Source organism: Schistocerca piceifrons, chromosome 7, assembly GCF_021461385.2.
Source record: "Schistocerca piceifrons isolate TAMUIC-IGC-003096 chromosome 7, iqSchPice1.1, whole genome shotgun sequence".
Lineage (NCBI taxonomy): Eukaryota > Metazoa > Arthropoda > Insecta > Orthoptera > Acrididae > Schistocerca > Schistocerca piceifrons.
In genome coordinates this window covers 338,497,881-338,514,531 of record NC_060144.1, presented here as the reverse complement: position 1 = coordinate 338,514,531, position 16,651 = coordinate 338,497,881, and positions in this window count along the sequence as shown.

Sequence of the window (16,651 nt, the reverse complement as noted above, 5' to 3'; positions counted from 1 at the left end):
TTAGGTTAGTTAGGTTTAAGTAGTTCTAAGTTCTAGGGGACTGATGACCTCATATGTTAAGTCCCATAGCGCTCAGAGCCATTTGAACCATTTAAATACATTCACGTTTCATTGTTGTGAAGCTCCTGTGCAATGTCGCCATGTCTCGTAGATCGTGTACTTTTTTTGGATATTGGGGGATGCGTTGTGTGTGTGTGTGTGTGTGTGTGTGTGTGTGTGTGTGTGTGTGTGAATGTAGTGGTAGTGAAAGGGCTGTGTGCTAAAATGTACTACAAACGTGATGAACTGCGTAAGAAACAAAAAACTGCGAGTAACTGTAATAATTAAATACTGTTTATAGTAGGGACAGCGCAGGTACTGTTCATGATCCTGCAAACAGTGTTGTAAGAAAAGCCATAATTTACATTGACCACTGAAGATGTTTTAACATAAAGCGAAACGCATTTGGTCTTATAAGAGACTTTTATTACAGTCATAAAAGACGGTATTAACCTATATAACCTGTGTAATAGAAACTGCGAAAAAGAGGCTGTAAAACAAAGGAGACAACCAACACATACGTCTTTTTTTTTTTGCATGGTGTCGATACTTTCGTTAAGTGATGGACACAACATTTTTATAGCGGCAAAACCCTAAGTAAGAAAAAGTGAGTTTGTCTTCTACTAGGCCACCTTTTCTAAGATGATAAATTACAAAAACTTCATAACGAGGGACGTGGCGATATTAAAACCCACCAAGCAGTTGAATTTTCTTAATTTTCAGACATAATCTTACGAAATGGATCAAACGAATTCTAAATCATAACATTACCCTAGAAGTTTTATTTTCAAAGGGAAAACTCATGACTTCGTCACAAAACTGGGAGTACGGAACTATTCAGTGAGCAGTGGTTAATTATTGTGTTAAAAAAAAAAGAAGAGTTTTCATGGAACTGGCCTGAGAAGAAAATCTGCGAATCACAAGCGATCTGTCAGTTCTGTTACAAGAAAGACTGAAATATAGATGACGTACTTCGTCGAGACTGATTTGTTTCTCAAGTATCTTTGTCTGCGTATGAAATCTTAACGTTCAGAAGTCAGGAAGGTAAACACAAAAAGCAACGACTCATTATTCCTCTGCGTAATCGTAATTGAAAAGTACAAGCTAACCCCTTCTCTTCATGGGGAAACGCAAATAACCTTGATACAAGTTCCTCAGGTGTCTTGCCACTTCAGTCCGTAGTGTGTCCGTGACGTTTCGATAGGCATGTTCTCTCCTTCCACTTTCTGCCGAAGGCTTGAAGTCCGTCTCATTATACAGAGTGTTATGTCCAGTAAACATCGACTCTTAAATGCATGCCTTAAGAGTTATGAACGCTTGTTGATCTTCACTGCTATAAAGCACATCTCTTCTACTGCAAGATATTTGCCATTTACGAACGACCTACAGAATGCACCACACTAGTGAAGACACATTCCTCTGCTATTGTACTTGGACGCAGCAAAGATGAACCTGTCAGAATTTAGTTCTGCCAATGACTTGAAAAAGTGTGGTGAAGATTCAGTTTTCACAACAAAGATACTATTTATACATGAGGCACATTTCACGCGATTATCAATCTTCACAACCAACATGCGTGGGCTGATACAGATCCACACCCAGTTGAAGAAGCAAGGCATGAGTGCCGATTTCATTTAATATGTGGGCAGGAACTATCGGCAATAGACTAAGAGGAGTTTGCATACTACCAGAAAGTTTGACAGGTTGAAAGTATCTTCAGTTCTATTAAACGATTTGGTTCTCCTGCTGAGGCGGGGGGGGGGGGGGGGGGGGCAACATCCCAAGAACAACTTGCAACTTGAGGTGTGGCTCAGCCCATTTTCTCCGAAATGTCCTCATCTCAACCCTTGGATTACTGGTTGTGGCAACATTTTAAATCTTTGATGTGTGCAAGCCCCATTGGTGATATACAAACAATACGGGAAAGCGTCTTCAGTGTTGGCCAGCGCATTCGTGACCAACCTGGAGTTTCTCGGAAAGTGCGTGATTCCTAAGGCGTCGTAAAAAACATTCCTCACTGTGAATGAGCACAATGTTGAGCATCTCCTCTAGAGATGGTTCACAAGTTCGTATATAGTAGCAAGCAGTTAATATTACAAGCCCTTCCGTTTCACAGTAACAGAATATGCCTTCTCATTTGTTTACTACGTTCTATAAGTCGTTCGTAACAGCAGAAAGCTTGCGGTAGAAGAGGTGTTTCACAGTAGCGAAAATGTACAATTGCTCATAGTTCTGAAGGCTGGCATTTTAGAGCCCATGTTTACTGTCCATATTTTCTTAGTTTGGTCCGTACTACAGTCTCCAAAATATGGAATTCTTTTTAACAGCAACAGAGGTAGATAGTGTCTCCACAACATGCTCTCGGTAACCATTTAACCTCGCCCGCTGTTTACGTCGCGAGCAGCTCGCACGCGCCCTCCGCCACTGCCTCACGTTACGCAGAATTTTGTCGTCCCAATTTATACAAGGTCCAGTCACATTATGTAACGACAGTCTATGATTGTAGTCAACGTGCAATAACCACTCACAGACGGCAGGTAGCAGCACTAGCAGAGGTGGGTATATAAAGCATGCCGAGGGCGTCACCTTCAAAGCGAAAACTGAGCCATTTATCTGACGTCGAAACGGGCATGATAACTTCTTTCGGCCCAAGGATGGAAGCATTTCTGAAACGACTAAGTTTGTAAATTGTTCGCGTGCCACCGTAGTTAAAGTACACCGTGCACGGCAAAATGGCGCTGTTCAAAACCAGGGCCGAGGCACTATGGTGCAGCACGAGCCATAGATGGCAGGGGTAAACGAAGGCTGGGGACATGTGTACTGGCGAATACACATGCAACTGTTGAACATCTGACCGCTCGGTTAAACCCACTTGATACTAGCAATGTCACATCAACGAACGTTCAGCGAATGTTCCTGCGTATGGGCCTTTGCAGCAAGCGCCTGGTACATGCACCCATGCTGGCTGCTGTCATCTGTAACGAAGGCTGGAATTTACGCGCCATTATCGCAACTGGACGTCCGCTGAATGGTGACACGTGGTGACACGTGGTCTTTGCAGATGCACGTTTTATGATCCGTCGGATAGATAGCTACTGGCGCGTACGTTGTGAAAGGTCTGAAAGCAAACACCTTGCAACAGTCGTCAGAAGGGAGGAAGCGTAACGTTCGAGGGATATTTTTGTGGTATTACCTGGATGATCACGTTATTCTGGGAGGCACAATGGATCAACACAAGTACACATCTATACTTGGGGACCACGTACATGCAGTTTGTTTTTCCTCAGCACGATGGCATCTACCAGCAGGGCAATGCAACATGTCACACAGCTTGCAATATACGTGCGCGGTTTGGAGAGGATTAGGATGAGTTAACCGTACTCGTCTAGCCACCAAGTCCTCCGGATTAAAACCCAAGCGAGAATCTGTGGGATCACCTCAATCGGACTGGTCGCGTCATGGTTCCTCAACCGAGAAACCTAGCACAGCTGGCCATGGCGCTGGAGTCGGCATGGCTCCAAATCCCTGTCGGCAACTTCCAGTACTTCACTGACACGACCGAGCGATTTGGGGCAGTGGTTAGCACACTGGACTCGCATTCGGGAGGACGACGGTTCAGTTCCGCGTCCGGCCATGCTGATTTAGGTTTTCCGTGATTTCCCTAAATCGTTCCAGGCAAATTCCGGGATGGTTCCTTTGAAAGGGCACGGCCGACATCCTTCCCTGTCCTTCGCTAATCCGATGAGACCGATGACCTCGCTGTCTGGACTCCTCCCTCAAAACAGCCTCCCAACCAACCTTCACTGACTCTCTTCCTGCACGCCTCACAGCGGCCCGTGCCGCTAATGTTGGCTATTAAGGCTTTTGGCAGGTGGTCAGATGAATGTGACTGGGCAGTGTAGCTCTCTATAATTGCTGACAAGTAGCAATGAGAGCGAATCTTCTACCCAGATTAGACAGATCCTGTGTAACACCCTCATCAGTTGTCTGCTTAAGAATGTGTAACACAGAGACTTTTCTAAGAAGTTACGAGCACGTCGCGTAGTCTCAGCAGCTGTCCACTCCAGTCCCATCACAAAGAGACGGAGCGAGATAAAATTATAACCACGTTTACAGTCACGGGTTCGGCCTGTATATGCAAGTGTGGTAGGCGGCAAGAGCAGTAGCCAATTAATTAAAAATGGACGAATTTAATCTGCTCCCTTATACATTAAAAGCAATTTTCCCAAACTAACTGAAATCAAAGATAGCTTGTCTTACGTACAGGACTATCGAATGACTGGGATGAAGCAATTTTCGGGATTACCAATTATTTAGCTCCCATGGTTGTCCTGTATACAGCCGCATTCGACTGTCAAAAGTCCACGAAATTTCGGTGGACCACCGTTCTGCCATCATAAGGTGGCACTGACGCTGAGCTTCCGACGGTCAGATCCGGCGGTAAAACCCGAGAACCTGAAAGCACCACATACGCATGGAAAGCCTCAGATCACATATTAACAATCATTTAATCCATAAAATTCTCAAAATGGAGTAAATACGCGTAAGTTCCACTGGCCGTTAGTTTCAAATTCAATCCAAGACAACGGCGGCACTGAGGGACCGTAACGTTTCCCGTGTTCACAGAGTTCGCACCACCCCATGACCACCATCCTCCACATGGGTAGATCAAACTTCTCCTCAGCAGAAAGTGCAGTGACCATCCGCATATCCGCCCTTAGTTAAGTTGGCTACAGAACCGATTGCTCTCGGAGGAACCACACAATTGTACAGCGTCACAGATACCAGAAATGCTGAGAGAAGTCCTCTCGGAATCAGTTCGTTGCTGTTCTTGGTAGGCATGACTTCCTGACTAGCGCTAGTGTGGTAGTTGCCCCTTCTTTGGCGACGTATGTGTTAGCTTCTAGCATCTTGGAAGTAACCAAGCGCAGTGCTTCAGCTTTAGCAAAGACGTTCGCGGTAGAATGCTTGTAGCACATTCGTCCGTAATTAAACCGCACATGCGCAGTTTGCGCCTCGAGAATTAGCTTGGCACGGTATCTACCAAGCTATAGCGGTAAACTTGGTCGCGTTGACGCTGTCTGCGTGCTCGAAACTCATGATTACTCATCTCTCATTTCTTCTGTTCTGGAATCAAAATTCTCAAGGTTCTTCTCTCTTATTCTGATCAGTACTCTCTCTATCTAGATCATGCACAGGTGATTAATATTTACAATGTGCCTTTATGTCTTTTCGTGTACATTTGGCTTGCCCACGGGAAGCGCGCTGTTCGCCGTCAATCCAAAATTGTCGGTTGGCTAATATGAACTTTATGTAACGAGACTGTCTCGTATTTCCGTGTTCCGTTAATAAAATATCAGAATTAATTACTATTACTATTAAAAACAGTCTTGATCACGATTTATTTAACAAGGTGACCGGTTTCGACCACTACTGTGGTCATCTTCAGACCATTGAGTAGGAACCTCTTTCTGTTGGAGAATCACTACTGATTCTCCAACGGAAAGAGGTTCCTACTCAATGGTCTGAAGATGACCACAGTAGTGGTCGAAACAGGGTCACCTTGTTAAATAAATCGTGATCAAGACTGTTTTTAATAGTAATTATTTATAAGACATTGATCACTGCTGTTCCCGTAATGCATTCAAAAGTAATTAATTACTATTGTCCGTCTGTTACAGGTCTGTTCAAAAATGGTTCAAATGGCTCTGAGCACTATGCGACTTAACTTCTGAGGTCATCAGTCGCCTAGAACTTAGAACTAATTAAACCTAACTAACCTAAGGACATCACACACATCCATGCCCGAGGCAGGGTTCGAACCTGTGACCGTAGCGGTCGCGCTGTTCCAGACTGAAGCGCCTAGAACCGCACGGCCACACTGGCCGGCGATATGATTACCCAAATCATCACTGAACTCCCGCGGCATCATTCTTGGGATTTAAACTCTTGTAGCAGTTGGGCACAGTGTGCTACATGACTCATCCGACATTCTGCTATTGCTCCATAGTCCAGGTTTTGTGGCTTCGGCACCACGTTTTACTGTTGAGGGAATTTACATCACTGATGGTTGATTTTGGAATCCTAGTTCGTTCTATGATCCTCTTATTACGGAGCTACGTCCGAGTTTTAGATGCTGAAATTGTTGGCGAGTTCGACGTTCAGTTCTGTAATGAATTTTGCAGCTGTCGCTCTTTTATTTTTCATCACAATCCTCTTCAGCTATCGCCTGTCACGATCACCCAACACATCTTTCGTCCGCGTTGTGACTTACCGGATGATATTTTTTCCGTTTTCCGTATATGAGGTATAAATCCTCGATACGGTGGATCTTGAAACGCTGAAGTCTCCGGCTCCCTTGGGTTACCGAAGCACCCACCAAAATCAAACCAACAATTTGCCAACGTTCGAACTTACTTAGCTCCGACAAATAACAATAAAGAACTCTGTGCCCAAAGTGACATCTCTGTTGGTAATTCTGACACGCTAGTCCACAGACAGCGTATTCACTCACGACTACACTGAACACTGCTCTGGCCACGACTGAGCATTGCAACGTATTTCGGACAAAGCACAGGTGCCATTCGTGGTCAAATGGAGCAGCGCAGCCGGCCGGTGTGGCCGTGCGGTTCTAGGCGCGTCAGTCTGGAACCGCGTGACCGCTACGGTCGCAGGTTCGAATCATGCCTCGGGCATGAATGTGTGTGATGTCCTTAGGTTAGTTAGGTTTAAGTAGTTCTAAGTTCTAGGGGACTGATGACCACAGATGTTGAGTCCCATAGTGCTCAGAGCCATTTGAACCATTTTTTGGAGCAGCGCAATCTGCAGACTTGGCTAGCATCTGCGTTCTTGTTCAAGCATGGATTTGTCGTGGTATTTCGATATTGTCGTCCAACCCCTATAGATGTGTGTCAAACGATCACCTATATGCAAAACAACGTTATTTTCAGCACACACATGCTATAGCAACGGCCTTGCCGCAGTGGATACACCGGTTCCTGTGAGAGAGTTAAGCGCTGTCAGGCGTGGTCGGCGCTTGAATGGGTGACCATCTAGGCCGCCATGCGCTGTTGCCATTTTTCGTGGTGCACTCAGCCTCGTGATGTCAATTGAGGAGCTACTCGACCGTATAGTAGCGGTTTCGTTCAAGAATACCATCATAACGACCGGGAGAGCGGTGTGCTGATCCCACGCCCCTCCTATCCACACGCTCCACTGAGGATGACACGGCTGTCGGATGGTCCCGGTAGGCCATTCGTGGCCTGAAGACGGAGGGTACACACATGCTACACGACGCGTGAAGTAGCCCCGTGGTCTAGGCCGCCTTGCCAGGGTTCGCGCGGCTCCCTCCGTCAGAGGTTCCAGTTCTCCCTCGGACAAGTTAGTTTAAGTTAGATTAAGTTGTGTGTAACCATAGGGGCCGATGACCTCAGCAGTTTGGTTCCATAGGAATTTACCATCACCACCAAGACCACTTGCTACACGTGTAAGGAAAACAAGTAAGAAACTGACCAGTATAAACACTGATGAGCCAAAACATCATGACGAATTGTTTAATAGCTTCTTTGTCTACCTTTGGAACTGTAAGTAGGCTATTTAGGTTTTTATGTTGGTAACGCCACGTAGTGCTCTGTATGAAAATCGCTGACTGCGTTGTGTGCAGTCTGTGGCTGGTTGGACTCATTGTTGGACTATTCGCAAGTGTAGTTTTGGGCAGTTGGATGTGAACAGCGCGTAGCAGTGGTGGATGTGGGGAGTGAGATGCCCGAGGTTTGAGAGGTTACTATGAGCGGACGATATATATATATATATATATATATTTCGTAAACCACATCAAATACTGACGAATCGATTCCACAGACCGAACGTGAGGAGAGGGGCTAGTGTAATTGGTTAATACAAACCATAAAAAAATGCCGGAAGTATGTTTTTTAACACAAACCTACGTTTTTTTTAAATGGTAATGTGTATATATATATATATTACCATTTATATATATAAAGTTAAATACATCGTTTGTTCTCTATCAAAATCTTTCATTTGCTAACTGTGCCTTATTAGTAGTTAGTGCCTTCAGTAGTTACAAACTTTTATTTAACTGGGAGTATTGGCGCTCGCTGTATTGCAGTAGTTCGAGTCACGAAGATTTTTGTGAGGTAAGTGCTTCATGAAAGGTATAAGTTATTGTTAGTCAGGGCCATTCTTTTGTAGGGATTATTGAAAATCAGATTGCGTTGCGCTGAAATATTGTGTGTCAGTTCAGTGATGATCAGAATAAGTAAAGAGAGCATTGTCTGAGTACGTTGAGTTTTACACAACTGTTTCTGTATTAAATAACGTAGAAGTTTACCAGCACAGTCATTCTTAATTCTTCAAAGGGGACGTTTCAGAACGAAATACATCACTGATTCTGCATATCAGGGATCCGACAGTTTGTCGGTAAGTTTGTAGAGGTATATGGCTTTAGATTTCTACGCATGGGTCATGAAATTCGTGTAAATAACGGACAGATCATTTGCATACGCGAGGATGGCGCCAAATAGCGACCCAGATGGGTTCCACAGAATTTACTTCAGGTGAATTTGGTCGCCGAGACATCAACGTGAATTCAATATAATACTCCTCAAACCACTGCCACACGGTTCTGGCTCAGAGGCGCGGACGATAATACTGCTGAAAGATGACACCGCCGTCAGGGAAGGCATCAAGTACGAAAGGATGCAGATGGTTCGCAGCTGTCAGCGTGTCTTCGATTCTACCACAGGTCCCATGCAAGTGCATAGCATAATACTGCTCCCATCAGCCTGCGTCCGTGGTGCTCTGCACGTTTAGAGCCGCCGCTCACCTGGAAGACGGCGTTTCTGGAGACCACCATCGACATAGTGTAGCAAAAATATGACTCACCCGAAGAGCCGTTTCCACTGATCGATGGGCGAATCCCGATGGTCTCGTACCACTGCAGTCGTAATTGACGATGTCGTTGGGTCAACATGTCAACACGTAGCGGGGGTCTGCTGCAGAGCTCCTTGTTCAACAATGTACGATAAACAGTGTGCTCCAAAGCACTTGTGGGTGCACCAGCACTGTGCTCTTTCTGCAAAGATGACACAGATCACTATCTATCCTGCTTTACAGAAAATATAAGCCTCTGAGCCCCACGTTTGTGAAGAGTCGTGGACTTCCAACCATTTACCACTTAGCGCTAATTTCACTGTCATTCTACCTCTTTCCGTAGATGTTCACGACAGTAGTACGTGAAAATTCGATCAGTTTCGCTGTTTTCGAGATACTCGTTCACAGGCTCTGTGTAATAATAATTTGCCCTTTGTCATAGTTGCTTATCTCAATGGATATCCCAAACTGCAGGTCATGTCTACGCTGGGGTGTTCACAACGTCCGTGTCTGATCTGCTTCTATACTTCCGTTACCGTGTCACGTGCCTCCAACGCCACCAGGCAGCATAAAAAATATCGCGGTGGGCATTAGTCATTATGTTTTAGCTATCAGTGTATGTCGTGTCGAGGTCAGACCGACGCTAGCGTGGGGTTCAACACAAGTAAGTACTTTATCGAAACTGCAGCTTCCTGTGCGATGTTTCTGGCTGAGCAGTTCTGCAGTGGCGTCAGTACAGACTGCGTAATGTGGTAGGTCGGATTTACGACGTTCCACAGAGAACCATTCGCTTGACATTTCTCCATTGGGTAAAAGCTTTGTACAAGTCATCTGCCCACGTCCCAATAGGACGAAGTGCGGCCGTCTCTTATCTCTTAGAATCCAGTAAACAGCTGCCGACTGGCCTGGATACATATCCCGCCGACGTTCACAACATTTCACGAGAGGCGTTCAATAAGTAATGAAACCCATATTTTTCTCGGCCATTTTAAAAAAAAAAAATGTTATAATTTTCCAGAATGAGAATTTCACTCTGCAGCAGAGTGCGCGCTGATATGAAACTTCCTGGCACATTAAAACTGTGTGCCGGACCGAGACTGGAACTCAGGACCTTTGCCTTTCGCGGGAAAGTGCTCTACCAACTGAGCTACCCATGCACGACTCACACCCCCGACTTTACTTCTGCCAGTACATCGTCTCCTACCTTCCAAACTTTACAGAAGCTCACTTTATTTGCAACATCCTTCGACATTCTCGCTTCATCTCATATACATCCAGTGTCCTTGTAATGGCAGTGCTACAAATAGTGTTCAAAATGGTGTCTGCAAATGAGGGGCGTTCGAAACAAAGAAGTGCAACTGAATTTCTTTTGGCGGAAAACTAGATCATCATAAAAATTCACAGGCGTTTACAGAATGCTTAGGACACGGAACTGTGGATTAGAGCACGGCAAGTCACTTGGCGAAGCTTCCGTCATCGACAGAACAAGAAGAAAAACTGTTTGAACTCCCACGCACAGATTGGCCCGACACAGCTGTGACGCCTTCATCGTTTCGAGGACTAGACACTCTCGTTCGAGGTACAAACAAATGACAGTCAAGCAACTCAGCGTTCATTTTGACATCTCTGGTGGTAATTCTGACACACTACTCCATCAGTTAGCGTATCGAAGATTTGTGTCCCCTGGGTTCCTCGAAGCCCTCCCACGCACAGACTGGCCGCACACAGCTGTGACGCATTCATTGTTTCGAAGCCTGAAAGCTCTTGTTCGAGGTGACATACAAATAACAATCAAGCTACGCATTGCTCATTTTGGCATCTTTGTTGGTAATTCTGACACACTAATCAATTAGTTAGCGTATCAAAGGACTGTGTCCACTGCGTTCCTCGAAGACAAATTGTAGAGCCTAAAGAGTATGGAACATCTGTAGTGAATTGCTTGCAAGTTATGAGGCTTATGGTGACACTTATTGTCAAACATTGACACAGGTGATGAAACATGGATTCACCAGCTTGAGCTTGAAACATAACGACAGCCCATAGAGTCGCACCAAACAACATCTCCTTCCTTACTTTCATACTCACTGATCATACCGGACTCGAGAGTCCATTACCGCAGCAACGTACTTTCGCCATCTGTCCCTGTCTTGGGCTATTTCCTTCCATTCACCTTCAATACCTAGGCTCCTCAAATCAGCCTTCACGTTGTCCTCCCATCCACGCCTCGGCCTCCCCACAGGACGTTTTCCCTCTTAGTGCCCTACCAGTACTCTGCGCGCTCCCCTGCCATCATACATTCGAGCTACGTGACCCGCCCATCGCAGCCTACGTGATTTAATAATACTGATTATGTCAGGGCTTGAATAGAGTTCGTGAACCTCTTCGTTATGCAGTTTTCGCCACTCTCCACTAATGTCATTCCTTTTTTCTCCGATAATTTTCATCAAAATTTTGTTTTCAAATACTCGACACGGCTTTTCATTTTGCACAGTGAGAGACCAAGTCTCACACCCATACAGCATAAGTGGTAGAATAATAGTTTTGTATATTCCAATCTTTAAATTCCTAGACAATATCCGTGATGAAAGTAATCTATTCGGTGAGAAGTAGCTCGCATTTCCCGCCCGTAATCTCTTCTTCAGTTCGGATTCAATCTCATTTCTCGAAGTGATGTCCACGCCTAGATACTTACATATGTTCACTTTTTCAAACTGCATGTCTCCAACTCTTAACATTTTCTGATCTACTGCTGTTGGCACTCTAGTAGTAACCAGGTATTTAGTTTTGTCTTCACGTATACTTAGACCTACATCTTCACTAGCCTTGATTAGTGCATTCGCATTTGCTGTTACAGATTCTTTCCTATCGCTAATGATGTTTAGATCATCTGCATACCCTAATATCTTAATACTTCCATTTAACTCCACACCCTCTGAATTATCTGGTGCCATTCGTACAATATATTCTAGGACTAAACTAAAAAGTAACGGAGGCAGGGCATCTCCCTACTTAAGTCCGCTCTTTTGTTACAAATTCTTCTGACTCCAATTTCCCCACGCGTACTCTACCTTTTGTGTTTTTCAAACTCGCTTCTATAAGTCTAACATACTTCTTTGGTATTCCAAGTTCCAAAAGAATTCTGTACAATTTTGACTGCAATACTGAATCATATGCTTTTGTAAAATCTATGAAAAGATTATGAAGTGGTTTACTGTATTCGCATTTCTTTTCCAAAATTTGACGCAGGGTGAATATTTGGTCTATAGTTGATCTGTTTCTCCGAAAGCCGGCTTGGTAATCCCCCACAATTTCATCTGCATATGGTGTAAGCCTGCTTAGCAGAATATTCGAGAAAATTTTGGAACATACTGGTAATAGCGATATCCCTCTATAATTACTACAATCCATTTTGTCACCTTTCTTAAATATTGGGATCAGGATCGACTCCTGCCACTCTTCAGGTATCATCTCTGAGTTCCATACTTTAGTTATCACTTAGTGAACTACTTCCACCAATTTCTGTCCCACATTTTTAACTAATTCTGCAGTTATGCAATCTGATCCTGGTGCTTTATGGTTTTTCACTTTGTTGATTACATCTCTTACTTCCTTTAACGTTGGCTCAGGTATCTGGGGTTCTGCTGTATGTATTTCGTACGCCTGCTCATTTACTGCTTCCTGGTGTACATTTAATAGATGCTCAAACTACGCCCTCCATTTACTTAATATAGCACTGGGGTCTGTCAGTATTCCCCCAGCATCATCTCCTTCCAGGAAGATATTCAAAACAGTACCCTTAGCTGGTAAAGTCATGGCTCCAGTCATATGGGGCTGTGAAGCGGTTATTATGTTCGATGTAATTCCCCATGGCCAGACAATCAACTCCAAAGAATCTTATGAGATTCTTAGAAAAGTGAAGAAACGATATAGCGTGTTCGGGCCACAAAAAAGGGAATGAACTCTTCCTTCTTGACAATAACGCAAGGCCACACACAAGCCCGCACACCGGAAACGTCTATGGACTATTCTTCCTCATCTGCTCTACTGCCGGGGTCCCACACCTGCTGGATTCCATTTCTTTAGCCCACTGAGGGATGGATCCCACGGGAAGCTCTACAGCATTGTTTTTCAAATGCGGGTTGCGATAAAGTCATGCTCTGGGGATCAAGGACACAGGAGTGACTTCAGTTTAATCACTGTAAATGGTGCTACCAGAATTTGCAGCGTGGCCGACAAGAAACGTTTCGTGGCGATCATCCGGTCACGCGGAAGTGACAACGTTTCGTGAGAGAACATTGTAAAGTCGTTCACGTTCAGTTGTGGTACTTACTTGTGGTAATGAATATGAATTCAGTTTAAGCCTGTTCAACATTTCAAGTACGCATAGACATAGACTTGTAGCGGTGAGAAGTAACCCAATGTCTACCGAACTCTTCCGACATCTGCGGAACGGAAGTAGGGTGGCGATGTTCACTAAGACCTACTGCATTCATCAGTTTACCTCTTAAGGGTGTGGGAGGAGAGGGAAGGACCACGCTATTTCCGGCTGGGGACGTCAATGCGGGGGTAGCATCTTGTGCAGTACTGACAACTTACGAAATTAGAAGTAAAAATTTCAAACAGTGCTGTAGTACAGCATTTTATTTTGATTACCGGTTTCAGCAAATTATGTTGCCATCTTCGGATCTTTCAACACCATAGTTTACTGAAAGCGATAATCAAAATAAATGCTGTACTGTAGCGATCTTGGGTGTTTGAAATTTTTGCTTCTAATTCCATATTCATCTAGATGGTTCCAATAGTTGAAAAATGTGAAGAAGAGACACTGACAACTTAGTTTGCGTGCCGACCATCTGCTACGGTAAAAATATCACACTGAACTACGGAGTGTTCAGAAAGTCTCTCCTCAGTGCGAATGATTGTTAGCCGCGCGTGCCGTATGCCGCAATGAATATACCAAAACGAAACTCAGTGAAATGCAAGTTTTTCATTTATTGAATATTCATTTTTACTTAGAAATTTTCACATTAAATGTTGAAAACGCCCCCTCCCCCCTGTTGCAGAATACATAATTCAATTCGTCTAATCATGTTTCCAAACACAAGCTGTAACATTTCTTCTGTAACAGAAGTAATGAAAGTGGATATTGCAGTTTTCAATTCATCGATGGATTTTGGACTGTTTTTATAGACAGTTGCTTTCACTGTACCCCAGAAGAAAAAGTCAGGTGGTGTTAGGTCAGGCGATCTTGGAGGCCAAAGTCCCTGTGAAATTACGCGATCACCAAAAACATCGGCAAGCAGTGACATTGAAACGCTAGCTGTATGCGCGGTTGCACCATCTTGTTCAAAATAACCGTTCAGTATTTCACTTAACTCAAGTTCTGCTATGAATGGGTACAGAATACCACTGCGGTATCGTTGTGCGTTTATTGTTTCGTTGAAAAATATGGGACCCACAATCCGACGTCTAGAAATTACAATCCAAACTCTTGTTTTCACAGAATGAAGTGGTTCCTCGTGAATACACAATCCATTTGCAGTACTCCACATACGAGAATTTTGTGAGTTCATATACCCATATAAATGAAACCATACCTCATCAGTGAAAAACGTTTCATTAAGAACATCCCTTCCATTTTGTTCAACGAAATTTTTGAATCATTGACGATAATGCTGCCTCTTGTCATGATCAGTATTTTTCAGTTCTTGCACGACTGTCACTTTGTATGGGAAAAGTTCAAATTTTATCGGAAATACCGAGTAGTTTATCCTCAGACAAAAGGTAGGACGACCACTTCTCGGTGCATCTGTCACTAAACCCGTACTTCGAAATTTGTTAATCATATCTTGCACAGTATCGCGATGTGAAAGTGTTGTCTCCTGGAAAACTGAATTAAATGTTTGACGAACTGAAACTGTGTATTTACCGCAAACTTTGAACACTTGTTCGACTAAAACCACACGTTCTTCAGTGGTTAGCATTTTTACAGTAACAAAAACGAAACAAATGAACAAGGGAATTAAACTTAAACGTTCACGTCAACACTTAACGACACACACCAACGTTACTACTGACGCTGGCTGAGATAAATGGAACAGTGGAATGTTGGGAGTGTCCACTTCAAGGGAAGTAACCCAGGCAAGCGAACAATCATACGGCACGCGCTGCTAACAATCACATTGCACTGCAGAGAGACTTTTTGAACATCACTTAGAACAATTCGTACAGCCGCATTTAAAAGATGCTCACGTTGAAATATCATACTAAATGGCTGTAACAACAGACTCAGATACACAGAGATCACGTACAAGGCTTCGCACCGCGGATACTAGACTGCATTTCAGTAACCTTTCTTGAACCAAGCAATACATTGCTAGGACTGACTGCAGGGAGAGAAGGAACGAAATGCAGCAATTTTTACCCGTGCAGGTCTAGTACACTTGAGCACATCTCAGATTGTAGTTGACACATTGTTTTGACATAGTTCCCTTTTTCGTAGTTCTGTGGCTTGATCGTGATTTCAACTAAATCGTCGCTGCTTGTCGCCTGGTCCATTTCTCGTTTCTTTTGTGTGGTTAATTGTGACTGCCGTGAAGTGAACCATTGTTATTTTGATAACGCTTTGTAAAACCGCTGAAAAATATCTTCTAAGAAACTATTATAGTAATTTGTAATAAAATATACCAAATATTCTCGCAATTAATTAAAAAGATCAGCGTCTTCTTTTAAAAATGGTTGAAAGTAAATGAAACAACCAGCGCATCGCGTCTCTGGATTCTAGGGGACGCGTAATACAAAAACATAGGCCTAAGAAAAGTGAAATTTCTTTTATTGAAAGTACAATTCCCTGTTAATATTAATTCTGAATTCCGTAGAACTTAGATTGTTAACCTTATTATACCCCAAATACAGAGCGTGCATGTTAATGTCGGTATAGCTGCTGTCAGTGGCATCAAAGTTATAGTTCAAATTGGGAATGTATACTGAGGTACGCGGGTGGGAATCATTCGGATAGATTGGGAGAAGCTATGCAGCAAACTGACATAATTATCGAAGGCAGTTGCTGGCCAAGTACGACGCATTCTGTCTGCATTTTCGTCTTCAGCAGCAGCAGTAGTAGTAGTAGTAGTAGTAGTAGTAGTAGTAGTGGCAGTAGTGCAGTATTTACTCACTGTGCTTGCTACGATGAGAGTAACAGCTTGAGAGGCATCTCATGACGTATTTCTAAGTCATCAAACACACATGGTTCGCAGTGGTGTACTTTTGTGTGAGGAGCTGGTCCTGTAGACGATGCTAGGCCTGTAAGCTAGAGGTTCCAAGAAAAGAACAGCGTTTTCTATAAAAAAAAATCGTTCTTTTAATCTATTTTTACAATATCATATAAAAACTGTACATCATTATTCTCCTCCTCCCAGTCTTCCTAGTGGCATTAAGTACCATGTTAATGGCTCCTGTGGTGGTTGTGGTGGTGGTGGCGATGGCGATGCCAAGCTATCTGGTAACGCTGCTGTAAAATAACGAAAATGAATTAACTCTGTGCATCAGACACATAAACACACACACACACACACACACACACACATAAACATACACTCTCACTTACACTCACATACCCACACCAGGCATCAACTATGTACTGAAATCCACCACGAATTTTCTGCGCCGACCGGTGTGGGTGAGCGGTTCCAGGCGCTTCAGTCTGGTTCGAATCCTGCCT